This window comes from Saccopteryx leptura, chromosome 1, assembly GCF_036850995.1.
Source record: "Saccopteryx leptura isolate mSacLep1 chromosome 1, mSacLep1_pri_phased_curated, whole genome shotgun sequence".
NCBI classification, from domain to species: Eukaryota; Metazoa; Chordata; class Mammalia; order Chiroptera; family Emballonuridae; genus Saccopteryx; species Saccopteryx leptura.
The window spans coordinates 19,642,823-19,659,862 of NC_089503.1; the positions used below are offsets into that span (position 1 = coordinate 19,642,823).

The window sequence follows — 17,040 nt, forward strand, 5'->3', positions numbered from 1 at the left end:
CCCCTGGCCCGAGAGCCGCTTCGGCTTTAGGGGTACTTGATGGAGGGAGAGAAAGAAAGAGGGAGAGTGTGATGTCAAGACAAAGCACTACACACGCAGGTCCAGGAACTCTCTCTCACGGGTCCTTGGAGGAAGATATGGCGGCGACTTTAACTCCAAGAGCCTGAGGGTGGGAGGGGGGTCATCTTCCTGGCGGAGCCCCAGGTGAGGAGAGGGCAGGGCAGGGCTCTCTGGGGTCGCCCTCTGCCCTTGCGTTTTTCCCTCTCACCTGTCTCTTCCCTTCTGTATACGTCCCTGTCCCTGTTGGTGGCTTCCTCTGAGATTCCGCTCTGCCCTGTCTCTCTGTTTCTGAAACCATGTCTCAAGTCCCTCTCACATCTCGAGAGCTTGCGAACATGCAGAGTGTCCAGAGAAACCTCGCCCAGCACACCGGCCCCGGCTGCAGCCTAACTAGCCTTCCCCTCGGTGGCAAACAGCTCCGGGAGGAAGCGGCCCAGAGGAATGCCTTGGCGGTCAGCTGCAGGGTCCCAGGCCCTCTGAGGATAGGACGAAGGGCCACGCCATCCCCAAGGCACATAGAGCCCAAACCCCAAGTCCCAGGCAGGGCGAGGCCATTTGACCAGACTCCTGGCAGTTGGGACAGGAAAGGGGCCGCAGACTAGCACACCCTGTCGGGGCTCCCTGCCCAGGAGGGGCGAGCTCAGGGCTGCTCAGGGCCTCTCTGGGATCACTGAGGAGTAGGGCCTGGGCAGCTCCGGCCACCGCAGCCTGCACTCAGCCAGGTGGCCTCAGGCCTCGGCACCCGGTAGACCCTCCCAGCTTCCGAGGAAAAATGATGGGGGGCATTGGTGGGGGATACAAAGAGAAGGAGGGAAAGATGGGGAGGAGTGAGCGAGAGGCAGAGACAAAGAGACAAGGAAAGAGAGGCCGAGAATGACAGGGAGAGAGGGGCAGAGACACAGGTGCAGAGTCTCTTGTGCATCCAGGTCCCCAACCCACAGACTGCAGACCCTCTCTGGTCTCCATGGAGGGTCCCCAGGGAGGCCTGAGGCTAAGCCTGCTCGGGAATGCAGCCCCGCTGACCCTGGGAGCCAGCCCAGACCACCCGAAATGCTCACCCTTGCCCTCTTCTGTAGCCCACAGAAGTGGCCTCCTGGAGGGACCAGGGCCCTCTGGTTCTGACCCACACCACCCTCCCCGCACCAGCCATCAGCAATGGCCCAGCCCTCCCCAGCCCATTCTTCTTAGCCGTGGCCTCCCCCAGATTCAAGCAGTGGGCGGTGCCTTGGATGGAGCCCCTCTCCTGCTGAGAGTCTGAGGTGGCCGGGTCTTGAGCACCAGCACTGCTGGAGTCACTCACAGGCCCCTAAGGGAGCTGAAGCAGCAGAGAGATCTGACCTCAGCCAGCGGCGGCTATGCCAAAATGAGCACCCAGGTCCCAAGTCGCCTCGTGAGATCTCCCCCAACTGAGCCCTCAGGGCCCTGGGGAGGAAAGAAGAAAGGGGCCATGCCCAGCAAGCTCTACCCTGTCATCGCTCCCCTTCCCTAGACCTCAGCTTCCCTGTCTGTGCAATGGGCACGGCCCCTATGCCGGCCCCTGAAGCATGGTGAACATCTTGTGCAATGGGCACGGTCCCTATGCCGGCCCCTGAAGCGTGGTGAACATCGTGTGCAATGGGCACGGTCCCTATGCCGGCCCCTGAAGCGTGGTGAACATCGTGTGCAATGGGCACGATCCCTATGCCGGCCCCTGAAGCGTGGTGAACATCGTGTGCAATGGGCACGGTCCCTATGCCGGCCCCTGAAGCGTGGTGAACATCGTGTGCAATGGGCACGGCCCCTATGCCGGCCCCTGAAACATGGTGAACATCGTGTGCAATGGGCACGATCCCTATGCCGGCCCCTGAAACATGGTGAACATATGGGAGACCTAGGGCCCGGCCACCCGCACCTTCGCTCACGCCACTCCCCACTCCGGGCTGGGGGCATGTCCCTGGAAGCCCACACTCAGCCAAGAATGTGAGCACCCAGTGGGAGATGAGGAGTGGGGGGGGGAGAGGTCACGGGTCCTGGCTGTGAGGCTCGGACACCTCCCCCACAGCCCAGCTCCTTCTGTGAGACACTGCCCTCCCCAGCCCCACTCTGGAAGGGGGGACTCAGCCTTGGAGTTTGGGACAGAAAGCCCAGCTCTGGCCCTTTCTCAGGTGTGACCTTGGCCAAGTAGTTTCAGCTCCAGGACATTCCCTCTCTGGGATAACGACAGTTCATTTGTACTCTGCAGGGAGGTGTGAGGTTTGGGGGGAAATGGTCCAGCACAATAAAGGGAAGCGAGGTGATTATTATCACCGTGAGAGATTCTGAGCAGAGGGTTGTGGGGGTGGGGTGGGGTACAGACAGACAGACGGACGGAAAGGAAATGAGCTTGGTGCTATGGAAAACGGTCTGGCATGGGGTTCCAAGAGTTCTCAGCCACGGGGACCTGTGGTGAACATCCTGGCCTGAGAGTCAGGTAGGGGCTCAGGACTGGCTCTCAGGCTGCTCAGTGTAAGGAAGCTCAGAGAGGTCACTTCCCCAGGGGGATGGCCCAGCACGCCAGGTCCAGAGCCAAGAGCACAGCAGCCCGGGAAGCCTCCGGGTATCCAGAGGGAAAGCGGACTGTTTGCTCTGCAGAAAGAAAATGAATATGTAAATGAACCACTACCTACCCACTCCAGGCTCCTGTGAACCGGCACTCGGAGCTTCAGGACACCTGGATTCCCGCCCCTGCTCACCCAGGTCTACCAGGGAGCCCTGTGTGATCCTGACAGCACAGGAGCTATACCACCCCCTTCCACAGACCTAGACAGGGAGGTACTGTGCCCAGGTCACAGCCAGGCTGGACACTGAGGCTCAGGGAGGTACTGTGCCCAGGTCACAGCCAGGCTGGACACTGAGGCCCAGGGAGGTACTGTGCCCAGGTCACAGCCAGGCTGGACACTGAGGCTCAGGGAGGTACTGTGCCCAGGTCACAGCCAGGCTGGACACTGAGGCTCAGGGAGGTACTGTGCCCAGGTCACAGCCAGGCTGGACACTGAGGCTCAGGGAGGTACTGTGCCCAGGTCACAGCCAGGCTGGACACTGAGGCTCAGGGAGGTACTGTGCCCAGGTCACAGCCAGGCTGGACAGTGAGGCCCAGGGAGGTACTGTGCCCAGGTCACAGCCAGGCTGGACACTGAGGCTCAGGGAGGTACTGTGCCCAGGTCACAGCCAGGCTGGACACTGAGGCTCAGGGAGGTACTGTGCCCAGGTCACAGCCAGGCTGGACACTGAGGCTCAGGGAGGTACTGTGCCCAGGTCACAGCCAGGCTGGACACTGAGGGTCAGGGAGGTACTGTGCCCAGGTCACAGCCAGGCTGGACACTGAGGCCCAGGGAGGTACTGTGCCCAGGTCACAGCCAGGCTGGACACTGAGGCTCAGGGAGGTACTGTGCCCAGGTCACAGCCAGGCCGGAACTGGCAGGGTCCGCTTGGAGCTGGTTCTCCCCTCTGCCCAGTCTTGCCCCATTATCGGCCTAGAGCAGCCCCAGCTAGCGCAGATAGGGTTCAGGCCTTAGCCCAGGGCCCAGCCAGACACCCCACTCGAGGGGGCTGGGTGGGTTGGAGGGGGAACGGCCTGAGCTAGCTGCATGGAAGGGGAGGGACTGGCATTTCCTGAGCGCCTGGAATCCACCAGATGTCAGTGGTAGGTGTTTTGCTTTATCTCATGCAAGCCTCCTAAGACGTCAACGAGGAACACAGCTTTCTTACTTTCGAGAGAAGGAAGCCAGGAGTCTGTGAAGATAAGTGACTTGCTCAGGGCCACATTATATGGCAGTCACAGGTCTGAGGCTGGCCGTGAAGCGGTCAGCTGCCCCCGGCCCTGCAGACCCAGGGCCCTGAGCTCTGTCAGACTGGGAACCCCCGCAGGGCTCCTGAGCGCCCAGCAGCTGTGGCCCCAGTGGGGAGCTAACGAACCGGGTTAGCCAGCTCACCCGCTGGACAGGCCCGGGACAGCTGAGCTGGTTTGGCCGGAGCACCAAGGCTTTCCTGAGGGAAGAAGGTGGCTGGAGCCAGGCCTGGAAGAATGAGGAAAACTCACTCAGGGCAGGAGATGGGGGGCAGGTGCGGGCACTCAGGTAGAACCACAGGCCTTGGCACCAAGGTCTGTGTCGGAAATTGTGTACTGCGCACTCAGAGGGCAGGCACAGCCCCCAAGGGCAGCCAGGGGCTGCGGTGGCGTGGAGGGGAGTGGAGCTGGACCCCTCTTCCCCCACCCCCGGGGTCTCAAATGCCCAGGGACAGCCTGGACCACCCTATCTTGCCTCCCCAGGCTCCTGGCCCAGAGCAAAGATCTCAGAGCTGGAGATCTAGGCCCCTTGTACCCAACCCCCACAGCCCAACTAAGGGCTCTGGGATCCCTAACTGAGGATAGAGAGGAGTCCTTAATTCAGAGGCAGGGTGGGATGGGGACCAAGCTCAGGATGGGGACCAAAGCCAACATGGGCTTATATCCGGCTCCGCTACCGCCTTCGCTGTAGGACCCTGGGCATCTCACTCCCAGCCTCTGTCATCATCTGTCAAATGGGCTTGGTAATAATACCCTCCCTGCCTGTTTTACAAGGTGCTAGGAGGCTTGCAGGACTAAGTATGTGAGAAGACGTCCATTGCTAAAAGCTATAAAGCATAAGGTATCATTATAAGAAATGCGGACTTGGATGCCTCAAGCACGGGAGTGACCTGACCAAGGTCACACAGCCAGGTGGCAGCAGAGGTTGACTTGAACTGCCTCTCCTGATGGCTAGGCCAGGGCCCTCCCTCTGCAGGACCCCTGTCCCAGGGGAGCCCTGCCCGAGGCTGACCCTCTTTACGCGGGGGGGTGGATGGAGCACAGGTGCCTTCCCCACACCCCAGCTCCTTCACGCCTGCTGCCACTCGGGACCAGAGGGCCCAGCCCTGGAGTTTGGGATTGAAAGCCCAACTCTGCCCATTTTAGCTGTGACCTTGGGCAAGTAGTTTCAGCTCCGGGGCCCTCAGTCTCCTTGTCAGTAAACGGGGGCTGACAATAACCTCTACGTAGGCGCCTGGCAGGAGGCTGGCTTGACATCGTGGCTGCAAGGGGCCCAGGGCAGGGTATGGCACACGTCAGACTCCAGGGTTCTCTCCTGTCCTGGGCTGTGCCTGCCAGGCGGCCCCACGGGCCCGGCAGGAGAAAGTTTCCGTCCTCCCGGAAAACCTGCCCGGAACAATAACTGGGAACACACACTGGCTGGAGGACACTAGATCCTGCAGGAAGATCACTTTACTGAATGCCTTGTGGGGGCAGGGGAGCCCGAGTCAGACTGGCTCAGAGCCGGTGGGGGCACCTTCCCTCCCCGGGGTCCCCTGGGGCAGCGCAGTGTTCATGGGAGGCACCTCCACTCCTCCACCGGACCTGCCTAGGGGAAGCCCGCAGCGAGTGGGGGGAGGGCAGGGACAGGAGGCAGCCCAGGGCTCCTGCCGGCTTTTAGGGCACACCCTTGGCATGTCAGGCCACCTGCCAGAGCCTCAGTTTTCCTGGCTGTAAAATAGGGACAGTGATAATCACCTTATCCTCCTGCACATAAACATATACATATACGCGCTGGAGGAGGGCAAGGAGCTGAGGGCAGGGGAAGGCGAGTTCAGGCCTCACGTTAGGCGGTACCAAGCGGGCAAGGTTCCTACTGTCAGCAGCATCGGAGCAGAAATTCACCACGCAGCCCCAGCCTGCCCCGTCCCGCTGGGTCTCAAAGTGTGGTCCCTAGACCAGCCGCAGCAGCTTCGCCTGGGGACATGCTAGCCACGCACACTCTCGGGCGGGCCCCGCTGAACCAACAGAATAAAAAACTGGGGGTACAACCCATGCTCCAGGAGACTGGCTCACGTCAAAGTTTGAGAAGCGCTGCACCACCCTGTGACCCACCGCCTACTCCGGAGACACTTCCTCCCACGGACTCCTCTCCCCATTCCCTGGCTCCCAGAAGACTGCTGGGGCAGAAGGAGTCACCATGGAGAGAGGTCATTAAACAGTAAAGAGATCCCATCATTAGTTAATGACACCACTGGCTCCTCGAGAGGGGGTCAAAAGTCAGACTACAGTTGAAGAGAAAAAGCTCCCCCATATCTGTCTTCCTCTTTCTGTCTTTCTCACGTGTGTGTATAAGTACACCCTCAAAGCCTTGCCCCCTTGCTTCTGTGGGTCTGCTAACCAGCACTGAGGGGCGTGGTCTGTCCCTCCCCCCAGGGGGGCTGGAGCTAGATGTGTGGGGGGGTACGTTCTGGTGGGTGTCAGGGGAAAGGCTTTTCCCCTGAGAATCTGGCCCTCAGACCTTGAGCTTTAAAACCAACTGACAGGAAAGCCACTTTTAGGAACTCAGAGGAGAGTTAAGCACAAAGTCTATATCTGGACAAGGTGATCACTGTAACAATGTAGACACTAATAAAAAATTCAAACCAGCCTAAGTGTGCAACAGCAGGGGAATGCTTAACTGGGTCACAGCAGATCCGTGTGGCACAATGCAATGGGCAGAGAAACACGTGTGGAAGAATATTGACTAACGGGAAAAAACACTCCCTTACGATGTTCGCTGAAACGCGGCAGCACAGGAAGTAGCCCATATGGTTCAATCCTAATCGTGCGTGTGTGTGTGTGTGTGTGTGTGTGTGTGTGTGTTCGCACTACTTATCTCTGAACGGCTATTTCCTCTTTTGCATCTGTTCTTTATCAGGCAATATTTTCCACAAAACCTTATTTCTTCAGTAATTAAAGTTATTTTTTTAAGTGCCCATTTGGTTCAGGTAGAGAAAAAGTCTTTTTAAAACTTGACAGAGACATCTCTTTCTTCCATCAGAGTCACTGACCTGGGGAGGCCCTGACTACAAGGCAGACTTGGATGTCTCAGGGAGTGTCCCCATTCCACATGGTCCCAACAAGCATGGTCAGGGCCGTCGAATGGAAGCTGGGGGTTTGCTCAAATTCTGTACCATATTTTTAAAGAGTTAGATCTGTACAGACAGGAAAGGTAGTGAGCTCTCCAAACCTTGAGGTATGTAAGCAAAAGCTGTTTTCCGAAAAGATGTTTTCCATGGGACCAGGCTGGATGGGTAGGTTGACTCAATGAACTCTATAGAGCTGCACACAAAACCACAATCCTGTGAAACTAGTCACAAGCACCCAACTTAGCCAAACTCTAAACCAAGAGCACTCAGGGCAGGGCTGGGCTCACACAGCGTGATCAAGGACTAAGCCCACAGAGGCCCAAGGCCCTCCTACCCCCCGAGTTCCAAACAGCTCTGGAAATTTCCTTCACTCCAGGTCAGAGACCTCCCTCTTCGTCATTTCCCCAAAGAAGTGACAGGAGCAGCCTTTTTTCATCATTATCATTCTTGTCATCCTCCGGCCTGTGTGGAGGGTGCACTCTGAGTCTGCCCCAGCACTAAGCATTTTACCTTCACTAATTATCTCATGTAATCTTCATGCAAGCCCACAAGGGAAGTACAATTATCATTCTCTATTTCACGGATAAGAAAACCAAGGCTCTGAGAGGCTGCAAAACTTGCCCAAAGGTGAGCAAGAGGAAGAGCTGGCCCATACCCAGGTCTAGCCAACCACCAAGCCCTAAGAAGCTGGAAGAAGCCCAGGCTATAAGTATAACCCCAGCAGTCCCCTGCATCCGGCTTTCCCTGCAGCCTCTGCAGGGGATTTCTGATATGCACAAAGTTTGAGAAGCATGACACCATGCTATACAGTCTCCTGGCAAAAGAGAGAGAGAGAGAGAGAGAGAGAGAGAGAAAGAAAGAGGTAGGGAGGGAGGGAGGGAGGAAAGAAAGAAGGAAGATGAAAGAAAGAAAGAAGGGAAGGAAGGAAGGAAGGAAGGAAGGAAGGAAGGAAGGAAGGAAGGAAGGAAGGAAGGAAGGGAGGAAGGAAGGAAAAGAAAGAAAGAGAAAGAAAGAAAGAAAGAAAGAAAGAAAGAAAGAAAGAAAGAAAGAAAGAAAGAAGAAAGAAAGAAAGAAAGAAAGAAAGAAGGGGAGGGGAGGGAAGGGAGGGAAGGGAGGAAAGAAGGAAGGAAGGAAGGAAGGAAGGAAGGAAGGAAGGAAGGAAGGAAGGAAGGGGAACCCTCTGCTAGACCCTTGTAGGCCAGGGTGCGGGGCGGAGAGAGGGGGAATCAGAGAGGTGGGGAAAGGCTCTGAATGCCTAGTGCCACAGTAGACAACACATCCTCCCTGCCCCCCTTACAGCTCTGCTGAATATTCAGAGACCAAAGGTCAGGGAGGTCAGTTGCCTACGTGGTCAACAGTGACTTAAGGCCTAACCACTCAATCACATGCCACAGAACCTCATACAAATCAAACCTCCCCACTCCCAATGAGTTTCTATTTCCTCTCTACAAGATGATGTTTCATCGGGTTCCACTAGAATGACATTCCAATAATCCATCTCTTAAGACAGTGAGTGGGAGAGTAATTTTTCCAACTGTAGTAGTAGAATTACACATTGTTGTCATTATCAGCAATGGCAAATTAACACACACTGAGTGCCCATTGCATAGCCGGCATCATTCAACGTGCTTTATTTTTATGAAGAGGAACACGTATTACCCTCTTCACTTGTTTCCTTGACCAGAGACCTCTACTAGGAGAACATCTCTGGTCTCGCTCCGCCTCCTTCATACCCAGACCCACAGTGGCTTCTCTAATTGGTTCATCTGGGAGACACACTGGGCATGCTCAGAAGGGTCCTGCCCCTGGTATAGCCAAGTTCTCTGCAGGAGCATTCCATCTGGGCGCCTCTCTGCTGCTACCACCTGCTCCTGCAGCGAGACTGGCACTTGTCCAGCACCACCTGAGACCAGACGGGTAACTCTGCCAGTGCCAGGGAAGATGGTTAACAAGCTCTCTGGGTCCCGGATCTAAAGCTACCTTTTCCGGCTGGCCTTCTCAGTAATGACGCTAATGTTTGGCACTCCATCTTTGTCAACTATTTTCTTTTCACTTGCTTCCAAATTCAGGAGGAAGAAAGAGATTCCTTCTGAAACGTCAACATGCTCTAAGGTCCTTTAACCCTCACGGCAACCCCTGAATTAGGTATTACTGTTATTTTCCTTAATTTTGACTTGAGGAAATTAAGCACGCTGGTGTCAATGACTATTGAAAGCTTGTTGAAAAGTTTTCTAAACACCATGCTACACTCAGGGTGTGTCAAACCACAATGGGAACTGGTGACACGCCCATCCATATCAGACTCTCCTCTCCCAGGATCCCAGGCTGGTGGCCAAAGCCACTCCTTCCATAGACATACCCACGGCCTTCTGAGGCTTGACAAATTGATATTCACTTCAAACCAACACTCCACCCCCTTTGGAAAAAAAATATGCTTTATTAACAACAAAAGCTCAATGTGATCTCAAGTTCATATAATACGTTTTTATTTAAATATATATAGTAAGTTTTTTGACAGCTTTATTGTACGTGTGTTCTTTTTTAAGCATAAAAATAGTATGGGCTCATGCCAGAAGATTCAGAAAATAGGAGAAAGTTAAAAAAAGGGGGGGGGGAGTCTGTAATCTGATCTATATAATCGCACTATTATGTGTACCTTTAAATGGATTCAACTACTTCCGGCCTTGTTGAGTAGTCGTGGGGGGTGGGGCAGCCCTGCCATTCTGTGTACAGCGTCTCCGCGGCAGCCCCAGGACCTGCCCACCTACAGCGCAGGAGAATGGGCCAAGCACCCAAAGTCTTTTTGACGAATAAAACCCTGCAGATGCCCACTGCGACATCGCGTGCACCTCACTTACAAACACCAAGTGCAGCATTTGGTGAATACTTCACACACAGTAATTCACATCATTCTCAAACAGCTCTACGAGGTAAGTACTATTACCGTCTCCATTTCAGACGCTCAAGCAGATGCACAGAGAGGTTAAAACACTTGCCGAAGGCCACACCCGGCAGGTAATAGCAGAGACTGGGATCACTCACAGGAAGTTTGGTTCCAGAGTCCGTGGCACTGCCTAGGGTTCCCTCCACACTCTCCTGGGCCAAGCCCAGCTGGACGCCAGCAGGCTTCTGGAGCACTTGGTGCCCAAGGAGCTAGGAAACCAGTCTCGAGGGTCCCTCTCTGGAAAAGGTCACTGCAGCTTCCCAGCAGAACCAGGCTCTGACGCCAGGCTTCCTGAGGCCCAGCCTCCAGCACTCTGTCTGCGTCTCTGCATTGGCTCTGTGAGCCTGGGTCTAGAATTCTCCACAACTGCCATCTCGGATTGCCCTTAGACACACCAGGGAAAGTCAGGGCCGACCGAAGAAGGGACAGAAGCTCCCCCTTTGGGGAAAGAAGACAGGGGAGAGGGGAGATGCTTCCCAGAGCTTCCCACTTGGTGGTCTGGAGGGCTAATATCAGATGTGGGCCTCCCATTCCCCCAGCCCTGAGCCCATGCCCTCACAGGGCACTAGCACCTTCCACAAGAACTGCTGACTTGAAGGCACCTTTTCTGGCTGAGTCAGGGTTCACTAAGGGCCAGAGTGGCCCTTCAACAGGCTAGGGCTGGAGGAAGTCGGGTTGTTCCCCTCTCAGGGTGGGGGAAAGGCCAGGCCTCACAAGGCAAGCTGAAGCCCCAAGCGAAGCCATCCTAGGCCAGCAGACCATTTCCACCCCCTGGACCCAGGTCCCAGGAGCGGAGCAGGCACGCCTGAAGGGCAAGGCAGGGGCATCCAGACCCTGAACCAGGCTTTGCCTTTGCCAAGGAGTCACCAAGGGCCTGGCTCCGAGCTGGGTCCTGCTGGGCTGCCCCAAGGAGAATCCCTTATTCATTCAACCATCATTTCCCGACTCCTCGCTGTGCACCAGGCTTGAGCCAGAAGTCAAGGGTACAGAGACGGACAGAGCAGTCCCAGCCTGGGGGTGGGAGGGGGTGGGAGGGGCCCGTTCCCGGAGATACTCCGTATGTCACAAAACATCAGCAGAGAGGACAGCACTCAGTGTACGGAAGCACAGAGGAGGGGCTTGGAGAAAGCCCGCCACTGACGTTCAGACCCACTTCCCCTCAGGAAGCTTCGAGTCATGTTGGGGAGACCCAGCCACCCCCACGAAGAGCCAGGGAGCGCCACACAGCCGGAAATGACTACTGTCTTGTGGCACGCACACGCTTACGTTGGAGAGGCACACGGGACCCAGGCAGGAGGTGGGTGCTCTAGGGGGTGTTTCCAGAGGCCTGAGAAGCAGCCTGGTACCAGCTCTGAAAGATGGGTCAGGGGCAGGGAAGGACATCAGCTCTCATTTAGGGAGCACTCACAGTGTGCTAGGCATAAACTTGCTAAGCTTCACGTACATATATTTGTTTTATCTCACATCCCCCTGTGAGGTGGTCACTATTGTTATCCCCAATTTTCAGATTCAGAAACTGAGGCTCAGAAAAGGTCACAGAGGTAGGATTGAGCCAGGCCAAGATTCCAAGTCCAAGTCCAACGCTACCACCATGCCACCCCATGTCCCTAATTTGTAGGAAGTCAGAGGGTGCTTCTGGGGGAGGGTGCGCAAGCTGAGGAGGTGGGACAGACTTTGTACGTTTGAGAGGAGCCATCCACCCCGACTCCGTATGGAGAGCCTGTGTTGTGTATATGTGTGTCTGCACGTACACACACACGTACATGTGTGTGTGCTCACATGTACCCTACTTTACAAGTGACTGGTCCTGGTTATGGAACCACTGAGAGCCAAGGAGAGAATAGGCCATTAGCAGAGTAGGGAAGGGAGCCCAGAGAGGAGAACGAACTTAGGGAAGGTCACACAGCCTATAAACAGGGGAGCTGGAACTAACTTCAAGAACCAGCAAAAGCCCTGGCCACATAGCTCAGTTGATTAGAGTCATCCTGATATGCCAAGGTTGTGGGTTCGATCCCCAGGCAGGGCACATACAAGAATCAACTAATGAATGCATAAATAAGTAGAAAAACAAATAGATGTTTCTGTCTCCTTTCCTCTCTCTAAAATTAATTTAAAAACAAACAAACAAACAAACAAACAAACAAACAAACAAACGGAGCCAGAATAAAGGCCTCTCCCCTCCCCTCAGCTGCTTCACAGGGTGCATCAGTTGCTGACAGGAAAACCACGGAGTAGGGGGAACCCAGGGGTGAGTCAGGAACCAGCCAACCCTGGGGCACCCACTGGGTCTGTGGCTGGCCTCCTCCTCAGGGCGGCAGCAGCAAGTGTGAAAGGAAGAGGGAAGCAACAGTACCCACCACTTCTGTTTACCTCTGGACTTCCCTCCTGGCTCCTGGCTCCTGGCTCCCAGCTCCCGGCTCCTGGCCCTCGCATCCAGGCTCAGAGGAGGGGAAGCGGTGGGCAGGGCAGTTCCTGCGGAGATGAAAGCAGCCCTTCACCCGCAGAGGGGCCAGGCTCTTCCCTCCCTCCTGCCTCTCCCAGAGCCAACTCCTGAAGGCTTGATGCTCTTGATTAAATCATAACTGCCCCATCTGAGCTTCCCATGGGGTGGACGAAGTGGGTATAACAGTTTGGAGCAAGGGGTCAAAGCCAAGCCAAAACCAGGGCGTGCCAGCTGGCCACAGAAGCTCCAAGTCCAAAGGAATCCTCAGGGGGTGGGTCTGCTCAGCCCTGTGCCAGGGAGGCCTGTCTGGTCCTCAGGGAAAACAGGGGTTGGGTCCCAGGGTCAGGGGTGGAGGGGGAATGGGGAGGAGAAGCTTCCATTCAGCGGCTTACAAGTCTGAGGCCTCAGGAGAGGGGACGGCCCCACAGGGCAGAAACGTCAGGAGCCCGGGGAAACCAAAACCCACCCCCACACGTGGGAAATTTTTGCCCCCACTGGCTAACCTCTGTCCCGGGCCCTCCCTGGGATGGAGCTAGGAGGAGGAGAGCCACAGGCATTTCTTCTCGTCCTCCCCGCTCCCAGACCCACCACTGGCTGGCTGAAGCTCTGCCACTCGGCCCAGAGGCTCCCATCATGGGTCATGGGTCAACACGGAGCCTGCTTGGGCGACTCCCTCGCTATCTCTCTGTAGCACTCACCACCCTCCCCAGCACCCCCGCACCCCCCAACTCCCCCACACCCAATCCAGCACCTCCCTGAGCCCCTGCTGTGCACCATGATCTAGCCTGGGTGGAGAGCACAAGGCAGACACTGGGACACTCTCTCCTCTCCCCTGTCACCTAGGTCCCCCTCCCACCCCCTGATGGTACCACAAGGGCAGATTTCCCCAAAGCCCCCCCAGGCGCCTCCTTCCCTGCCCCCACTGCCATCAGTTCATTATCCTGTGACCACTCCAGCACATCTGGCAGACTGGCTTCCCTACAGTGCCACTCTGACTGTCACTCAGAAACCTGTAGTGGCTCTCACTTTCTACAAATCAAACCCCAACATCTGGCCTTGGCATTGAAGGCCCTCCACGAGTTGATCCAACCTACCACCCTCCCTTCACATCCCTGTACAGTCTCAACTCTTCAGGTGAATGGATCAATAGGGAAGTTTCTTTGTTTAAAAACATTTTTTTAATTGATTTTACAGAGAGAGGAAGGGAGAGAGACAGATGGACAGATTTTGACCATGGACCAAACCAACAACCTCTGCATATCAGGATGATGCTCTAATGAACTGAGTATCCGGCCAGGGCAAGATGGAAATCTCTTTAAATCTCCCTGGACACTCTGACTGCTTTGCCTTTGCCTAGACATTTTCCTCTGTCCCAAACACTGTCTTCCCTGTGGCTGCTGACACCCTCTCAATCCTTAAAGCCCACCCAAACTCCATCTCCTCCATTAAGCTTTCCCGAAGAACCGCTAATCCTTTCTTCTTCACTTATCTGCTGTCAGAGTCACTAGTATCCTTGTCTTAGTTCCTTCCCAGACAGTAAGCAACTAAGGATGGGATCAATGTGTCATCGTTTGTCATTCATCATGTGGAAAAGAGAGTGGGGGGAGGACTTTCCAGTAGATGCTTACTAAGCACAGTATGAAATAAACATCTCAACCACAGGCACAACCTACTGATTCCTGCCTTCCCCACCATACCGAACTCTAATCTTATGTCACTCAAATGCTTGGAGAGGGGAGTCTGTGGCCCCAAGTTAATCCAAGCCAACCAGGACTTGGGAGCCCAGGCAAAGTCCTGCTCAAGCCACACCAACTCTAAGAAGCCCGCTCACTCCTTGCCCTGCTTTCTCCAGTGTCTCACTTCTTCTCAGCGCCAGCTCCATCCCATACTTTCTCATTCTCTCTCTCTCCTTCACCCCCCCCCCCAGTTAGTGCAGCATTCAATCAGACTCTGTCCCATATTCTTCCCAGCTGGTTCCAAGTGTGGGCTCATTTCCCCAGGAGATAAAGGAAGCCAGCACGCAGCATTCTCAGTGTCCTCCAGGGCCCAGCCCTGATCAAACAGATAACAGGTGCCCACACAGCCCCTCACCTCCACCCCAAGCCAAGTGTGCAACAGAAGAGCTGGCTTCCAGCCACCAGAGCAGAACAGACCCATAAACTCATCTGGCCTGGAGCCCTGGGTCTGAGTTATCCTCTCCAACAGGGTCATGGTAGGGATGGGGAGCCCTCACTGCCGGCAACTCAGAATGAGAGCAGAGACCAGGTCTGGCTACTTCACCTCTGAAACCACACCTAGTATATAGTAGGTATTCATACATATTTTTGTGTTTATTTAATTGGACATCCACCAACCTCAAGCAATATTACAGAAAACAACCACTCTTTAGTCCAGATGACAGTCTGAAGCTCAGTCCTGAAATGGACAAAGTAATGCTGGTGGCAGGTGGCAATTTCTGGCTCTCACAGGGTCAGGAGGGGATGCAGCCAGTTTCTGACCCTCCAAAAACGGTCTCATTCCCAGGCAGGAAGCCAGCCCCCCACCTGCCCATCCACATCAGAAAGCTGGCATGTAGAGTGGCCTCACTGGGTGCCTGGTGCCTTGCTAGGCACTGTATACACATTATTCCATTAAGTCCTCACTGCTGCCACTGGGTCCTGCCATTATCCTATTTTACAGATGAGGAAACTGAAGCTTAGAGGGAGAGCAGAATCTAGATCAGTTTGGTCCCAAAGCCCAAGCCCTTGACCACTGATCTAGGCTGCCCAATTACTATGGCCCTGGGACAGAGCACCCACAACCACCACGGACCCAACTTCCAGACCCAGGAACTAACCCTGGGCATGCAGCAAGAGCCCCAGACCCTGGCCTTGACTCTAGACCCAAAGTTCGCTTCGGTTTTCCCTTTTCTTCCCCACTCACCAGATGAGAACTTGTCCCCTGCTTTCTGCCCTGGGCCCCCCAGGCCAACTCACCTGGAAATGCCCTTGGAGAGGAACAGAAGCCCCCGTTGAGTTTCTGACCCAAAGTCGTACTAGGGGAAGGGAGACTGAAACCTCCCTGACTTGGGCTGCACTCCCGTGGGCTTGGGGGTTCGAGCCCCATCTGAGTAACTAGTATGACCTTTAAAGCAGTTCGCTTCACGCTCACGGAGACTGCTCTGCTCGCCGCCACTGTGCAGGAAACTGCAGCGTAGGCAGCACCATCTGAATACCTGTGGCTGAACTGTAGTTGGTTCTCACCTGCCAGACCTCACCTTCCGGGGTTTCAGTGAGAAAGGGCAACGGGACCGTGAAGTTCACCTGGTTCAACCTCCTTTTACTGGAACCGGAGAGGTCCAGAGCCCAGGGGAGGGATGAACCCGGGGTTACACAGCTGGTGCATGGCGGTGCTGGAGAACTGCGGTTCAGGACTCCGGAATTTAAGCTCCTTCTCACCCACCAGCTGTCTTCGTGGCCCGACCTGTCACTTGTTCCGAGAACGTTGCCCAATCGCGCTCTGGAAATGGTGGCGAAAACTAACTTTGCTACAGGTCGTCCCGCCGGCCTCCCCGCACCCTGGCCCCTTCTCACCTGCTGGTTCTGCTTTTAGTTCGGCGCTGCAAGACTGGCGTCGCCCGCTCGCGCCCGTCAGCGTCCGACTGCGCAGCGCTGGGCTCAGCCACTGGACCCCCTCCCGGCGGTCCTCAGAGAAAGCAAAAGCCTCGGCCAAGCCCCGCCTTCTCCTGAAAACACGCCCTAAACACGCCCTCTGGCTTCTGGAAGCGGGTCCTCCAGCCCCGCCCCCGAGCGCTGCAAGAATGTAGCCTGGCTCCAAGCCGGGCCAGGCTCCGCCCACCACGGCCTCCTTACACTAACCCAGCCAACCCCGCCTCTAGCCCTGTTGGGGGTGTGGCTACACCCTTGCCCCGCCCACTGTGGCTTCCCAACCAATCCCGCCAGCCTCGCCCCCCCCCCCCCAAGGCTCGCAGAGGCTGAGGTCCACCCCTGGGCCCGCCTCCCCAGCCCCGCCTACTGTGCCACTCCAGCTCCCGTCCCTGCCGGGGTAAAACCTGACTCCCGGCCTGGCGAGGCTCGGTGCTCAAGCCCCGCTGACTAGGAAGGACCACGTACATACAGACAGCTACCTAGCGGCCCCGCCCCTTCACGGCCTTCCTAGTCCTTCCCAGGCCCTCTCACCGCCCCATCCTCCGTCACATTCTCCTCCCTGCCTACCCTGGCCCCGGCCGCCCCAGGACGAGGCCACGCCCAAGACACGCCCCTCTCCCTCTGTGCCTACCTACCTACTTGATCCTCCTGCCCTACCAACCCAAACCCGGGCGGGCGGGCAGACGTCCGGCCCCTACGCTGGCATTCCAGCGCGGGTGTATCTGGGTGCAACCGGTGAACGGCGTGAGGGCGGTTTGCGTTCCAAGTCCGAACCTCTATCAGGAGGCGGCCTGGGCCCAAGCACTTTTGAAAATACTAACAGCTACCACTGATTGAACTCTCGCCAGAGGCTGGGCTCCACGCCAAGCGCTGTAAAAACAACTGGCCCTTGAATTTACACAACTTTATGCAGATGCTGCGCCCATCTTACCCAAGGGCAACCTGAGGCTGAAAGAAGGGAAGTCGTGGCCTCCAAGTCTCACACTGGAGGTGTGAGGTGGATCTAACCCCAAGCCCTGAATCACAGGCTT

At 56.0% G+C, this 17,040-nt stretch overlaps 1 protein-coding gene across 3 annotated transcripts in view; it reads right to left on the reverse strand.

Annotated features, from left to right (window-relative positions):
- The window catches only part of CD82 (CD82 molecule), a 52,794-nt gene extending 36,700 nt beyond the window's left edge, over positions 1-16,094 (reverse strand). The window contains exon 1 of one of the 3 annotated variants that reach the window (XM_066362911.1): positions 15,935-16,094. The gene's annotated coding sequence lies outside the window, so the exon portion shown is untranslated. Of the gene's footprint in view, positions 1-15,604; positions 15,763-15,934 lie in introns of those variants that run through there. The other 2 variants (XM_066362926.1, XM_066362918.1) reach the window with 2 other exon arrangements.
- Positions 16,095-17,040: the final 946 nt, after the last annotated feature.